The following is a 6,418-nucleotide window of genomic DNA, read 5'->3' as shown; positions in this document are numbered from 1 at the left end:
CCCATCATCATCATCATCATCAGCAGCAGCAGCAGCAGCAGCAGCAGCAGCAGCAGCAGCCTGACTATACCCACTGCAGGGCGAAGGCCTCTCCCATATTTCTCCACTTAACCCAGTTCTGTGCTAGCTGCATCCACTTGACCCCTGCGAACTTCTTAATCTCATCCGCCCACCTAAGTTTCTGCCGCCCCCTGCTACGCTTTCCTTCCCTTGGAATCCAGTTTGTTACCCTGAGCGACCATTGGTTATCCTCTCTTCGCACTACATGTGCTGCCCATGTCCATTTCTTCTTAATTTCCACTAGAATGTCGGTAACTTGAGTTATTTCTCTGACCCACTTTGCACGCTTCCTATCTCTTAATGTTGCCCCTACCATTTTGCGTTCCATAGCCCTCTGGGTTGTCTCCAACTTAAGTAGAACTCTCTTGGTTAGCCTCCACGTTTCAGCGCCATAGGTGAGTACAGGTAAGATGCAACTGTTATATACTTTCCTCTTTAGCGATACCGATAAGCTGCTAGTCATATTTTGGGAGTGCTTGCCAAAAACGCTCCATCCCAGTCTTATTCTCCTTGTTATTTCCCTTTCATGGTCCGGATCGGCGGTTACTACCTGTTTTAAGTAGACATATTCGCTTACTACTTCCAGTGCTTCGCTACCTAACGTATTCTGCTGTTCCTTCCCTAGGCTATTGAATATTACCTTAGTCTTCTGTATATTGATTTTCAAGCCTACCTTTCTACTTTTCCTGTCTAGGTCATCAATCATTCTTTGCAATTCATCCCCTCAGTTACTTAACAAAGTAATGTCATCAGCGAAACGCAGATTACCGAGGTATTCTCCACCTACTCTTATCCCTAACTGCTACCTTTCTAAATCTCTGAATACGTTTTCTAAGCAAGCTGTGAATAGTACTAGGGAGATCGTGTCTCTTTGCCTAACACCAATGCGTCGTGTAAGTAACAGTATTGGAAATGAATTTTGAAATGTACAAAACGGAGTTATACATGTACATGTCCAGCTGTATGTTGTTACACCACGCACTATTAGGTCAGCTGCACCTAATTATATAAATTTCTTCACAACGTTGCACTGGTGGCGACGGTGCGATATTGGCTTCAAAGTCTAATTGAGTTAGTACCTGAAGTAATTATATAAACGTTGAATGTGCACGATGTAATATTATTACACGATGTAACAGTGACTTTATGACGGCATTATGCGGTGTCAAATATTCGCATAGCTCTTTATACGTACTCATCACGCCCTTTAGGCACACTTATTATTGGGCAGCCACGTACACCTCTTTCAAAATTTAACATTTCACTTCGGCTGATCACGTTTACACTTTTCGTATAGATTTGCACACTAACAGACAATTTACGCTAATTCATAATTCCTCATTGGGTTCTGACCTCGGTGCGTTGGCGTCGTGGGTGGATTCTCGCCTGAAAAGGCATTGTAAAACAAAAGCAATGAGTGAGTGCTTCTCTGAGCTTTCAAATCAATTTTCCGCACACATTTCAATATGCAGCAGTAAATAGTATTTAGGAGATACCGCTATACAAAACAGCATCGAGCCAGCCCTGGGAACCTGGGAACGTGGTGAAGTTTTTGCACCACGTGCAAAGTTTAACTGAACTTCAGAACTAAGTATCAGGAATAGTAGAGTGAGGTATATGTGGATCTAGAAGCGCTGGTTTGTTATTCCTTGTGCGTCATGGCAATTCAGTTGGTCCTAGCTGAAATGCGAAGTGAGCTTAAGCTTGTTCTGAAATTAGGGTTTAGGTTGAAAAAAAAACGAACCGTCACAATATCATAGCCTGGCAGGCTAGTTATGATCCCATAAGAAGAGATGTCAAAGTAAAATTATAAGTATATTCACACAGAGGTTCCTTATCGTTATACATGCGACATGGGCTCTAAACTAAAAATATGCTGTTGCTCAGTTTTGTTGCAGAGTGGACCCATCTCGACTGGTTTCTGTCAAACCCTACTAAGTAGTGATCGCCTTTTTTTAAGGGAAAGCACGGAATACTAGTGGTAGAAATGAAATCACACAGGTCAATTTTCCTGCATGTTTCAGAAGATATGAATTTATATTTAGTTGTTATTCCCGAATGTACGTGAATTCATATTATTCGAATTGTCTTAGAGCTTTGTTACATGGTGAGCAGAATTACTGAAATACATTACTACTACTGATTACGATAGCAAATATCTTGAAATATAATCGAAAGTGTTGTTATATAAGCAGTGAGTTTCATTGAAAGATTTGAAAAACTACAACCCAAGCATATTATAAATTTGCAAATTCGCTTATAGTGTTAACAAAGTATGGGTGGTAAAATAAGTCTCCTGCATGATGATGTATTTATTTGTGCATTTATTTATTTATTTATTGACCGATACTGCTGTCTCAGTTTCGACACCTAGCAGGAGTGGTTTACGTATAAAAAAGGAAATCTTAACACAATAAAAGATACTTGTATGACAAATTGTGCCGGTGGAAGCTCTCGCAACGCACCATAAAGCGAATACCATATCTCAACTGTGTGCGGGAATAAAAAAAATTATGACAATCGAGGAAAGATCTGAATAATGCGTTCTTGGGATCCGTCCAGCGGGTCATATGTACAGAACGTCTAGTAATATTGTTACAGACGAGATAGATGAAGAAGGGGAGCTCAGTGTAGGAGGGAAAACATGAATTGTGTGGCAGCTGAGGTGCTGTCTGCCTCGGGTGCATCGCTTTGTCGCAGTAGCGTTGCCTTATATTGTGACATGAAGAGCGCTACATTTTGGTGGAGGATGTGGTTTCGATTCCCCGGCATTGTCCCGCCATTGATGCGCCCCTGGAGCTCGTCGCAGCCGTCGCCTTGCTGGACTTCCGCCACTGCTCATTGCCCTGCCGCCGCTGAGTCTACATCTATGTTTCTCGCCACTTCGTCAGGCGGCTTCCACCTTTTATGCACCACATCGGGAGCCCCGCTCTTTCGCTGGCGCAGCGGGAGAGGATGATGGCCACTGCCTCCACCCCTACCAACGGCGCAACAACCCTTGAGACGCCGCCGTTCAGCTCGACAACGTCGCATTTTTTCTTACCAACACCGCCTTTCTTTGGTTTGAAAATCGCGAGGACACGCCAGCTGACGACATGAAAGTGCTTTCTCGCTGAACCTAAACAGTGTTTCGGCGACTCGTCAGCGCTCAGAAAACGGGCCGAGCAGAACCTCGTCCATCCTGCCCAACTACCCGTCCAGACTTGCACGGCCTATACTGAAGAGAGCCTCAAGTTGTGCAAGACGATAGACTTTCACATGTCGGATAAGAACAGAGTCGGGCATCTTCTGAAGGACATTGCAGATGATGTCAACTTTCGCATCGCTAAAAAAGATTTTCAGACTGTCTCCGCGGTCCTTCGTCCAAGAACGCCACGTATGGAAGGCTGCCTAATGTGACAACCGTCGGCAGTGTTGACGAGCACATCTCTGCAGACCTTACATCGATTAGTGTCCTCCCACCCACCTTTTCTGTGGTCCCTTCTGTTCCTACAGCACACACTGCCTCTTCATATGAATGGCCTCTGCAACATTTCGCAAGCCCTGTTTCTTCGAAGCATCCTAATCAGCCTAACGACCTTAGCCCACGAAGACCTAGATGACAATCCAGGTTTACAGATTAGCGCGACCCTGGCTCTCATAGACACCGTGACATTGAGTCCTTTCAGGACCAACGCTTTCTCCGCTTTGCTCCTATCTTTTACAGGGGCTGCATCCAGCGCCATATCTTAAGACAATGCCGCCATCGTCGACCAATAGGGTATGACCGACCAACGTACTCAGGCACGACCAGTGTTCACAGTGATCAACCAATTGACTCCCCTCGGCTATGGCCGCTTCCTCCACACGGCCAGATTCAACCCGGTGGCGTCCGCAACCACTCCCCAGCTTCCGATCTGAGCACACATTTCTTGCTCGCCGTTCGCCGTCCTCGCTGCCGCCGTCCTCCGGGAAACTAGGCGCCGCGGCCGATGGAGGTGAGGCCGCTTCAGAACGATCGCTACTGAAATAATTACCTCATTCCGTGACTATGATAAGAAATCAATTTGTTTGTTGACAGCATTTCCACAATGGCGTTATTTGACACGTGTGCAACCATTTCGGTTATGAGCTTATCGTTAAAAAATTGCGGGGACCAAAAATTGCATTTTCTTGGAATGGAAATGCTAAGTTCCATAGCGTTGGTGGCGATTTATTGTACCCTGTTGGAGTGTGTAGCGCCAAGGTGTGTCTTGGTGGAACCGTGTTTTCGGGCGGCATTCGTCGTGTTGTTCCACTCAACACATGTAATTCTTGGTATCGAGTTTCTGCGCATGTGTGGCGCAACAGTAGACCGCCGCATGGGCGAGATCAGTGTTCAAAGTTGCCTTCCGCCTAAGTTCTTCGAGGAAGCTGTTCCTGATGACGTGCTTTGCGTGTGCGACGATACCGTTGTGCCTACGATGTCTGTTCAGTGCGTTTCGGTCTAGTGTTCTCGCCGTGCGACCAAATATTTTGAAGCGACCATGACGTCTAATTATTCGAACTGCGCGAAGACATCTCTTCTGGCTCCACATTGCTTGCCGTCGATAACCCAGGGCCGCACGCGATTGTGGAGCATTAACTGCTCCACGAAGCTAGTTCTTTTAGCAGCTGGCATGAAGCTGGCGTTTTGTAGTGAGACGTTCTCGTATCAGTGGCCTTGGTTACGGATGCACCACAGCGGCATCTCGCAGCAGCTCCAGTGAATGCTGAACTTCGTGGTATGACTAGTCATTCCCGTAATGCCATAGCATGATGTTCTGGAATATTTTTTATCGAAATATTCATCCGTTTTTGATTTCTAGATCGCCATGAGGTCACGCTCCTTACCCAGGTCACGCACTAATCATCGCAGTGACACTGGATATGCGCTCTCTATTCGCCGAAAAGCGTACCGTGTGGCGCCATCCGAGCACAAGGTGATCAATGGACAATTTTGAAATGTTGAAGCAGGATGTCATTCAAGGGTCGTCACGTCATTGGGTTGCTCCAGTAATTCTTATGAGGAAGACAGATGGCACATGTTTATCTTACCGCCGTCAGATTTCAATCACTAAAAAAATTACAAGGGTTCAATGCTGCTCAACGAAATATTGAGCGAACCATTAGCTGCGGGTGACCGAGCGTTTGTCTTCTCTTTCTTCTTCCACAGCCCACATATAAAGCCCCGCTTTAACCATGCTGTATAAACATGCCTTAGTGGCCTATGAGGGTAACGTGAATGCCAGGGTCATAGCAAGCTGATTGTGACAGCCTTCCCATGTGCTCCCTATTCGCCAAAAAGCGTATCGTGTGGCGCCATCCGAGCGAAAGGTGATCAATGGACAATTTCGTGAAATGTTGAAGCAGGATGTCATTCAAGGGTCGTCACGTCCATGGGTTGCTCCAGCCCCATGTGGTCTACCAACAAAAGGCTCGTGCCGACCGCTTTAGTTGGTAGCCCAGCTATCACCCTAGTGTCACGTGAGGTGTGACGTCACAGAGTCACGTGGGCAAGACATGGCCACCGGCCGCGATATGCTGAAGGATCGAAACATAGAGTAGCATTGCTTTCGCAATTAAAGGACGTCTATCCAATTCCCCGCATTGACGATGCTATTGACTGCTTGTACTCGGCGTCATATTTTTCATCTGTAGACCTGAGGTCTGTATACTCGCCCGATCCTATGCATCCAGCAGAAAGGAGAAAACCACTTTCGACACTTCCGATTGACTGTTCGAACTTAATATAATGCGCATTGGTTTTAATGCAATGCGCTAAAATGTTTGAAAGATTCATGGATTCTATGTACACGAACCGAAATAGGAGGTCTGTATGTGCTATCTGGACGATGTAGGCATCTTTGGCCTAACATTCCAAGAGCACAACGAACGCCTGCTGCTCATTCTGGACTACTTGCGCCAAGCTTGGCCTCATTCTGAATTCAAAGATGCGTCGTTTTAGTAGGCGACAGGCGTTGGTGCTTGGTCACGCCGTCGATGGTGACGGTGTCCGGCCTGATCTTCAGAAGACCGCAGCCGTTGCTGCATTTCAGCAAACTTGAAATGTGAAGGAGATCCGCAGTTGTTTGGCTTTCATAGAGGACGAAAAAAACTTAGAGAGGCCTCATGTATCCCAGATGCAGTGCAAAAAAACTTGCCGGAAGTCACGTGCTTTTTTTTAGCCTAGATATGGGACAAATAGCAACAGCATCAGCGTTGCTATGAGGCAACATGGCTCGCGGGCTCGCGGCGTCAGCGTCGGCTGGCGCGGAGAAGTTCTCGGACGGGGAAGGGCACACAGAGGAGTGCGAGAGGAAAAGCTGCCCCATGTGTAGGTGGCGTCACAGCATTTTCC

The sequence above is a fragment of the Amblyomma maculatum genome, chromosome 9, assembly GCF_055883805.1.
Source record: "Amblyomma maculatum isolate TAMU_Amacu chromosome 9, ASM5588380v1, whole genome shotgun sequence".
NCBI lineage: Eukaryota > Metazoa > Arthropoda > Arachnida > Ixodida > Ixodidae > Amblyomma > Amblyomma maculatum.
Note: the sequence above shows the minus strand (reverse complement) of the source record.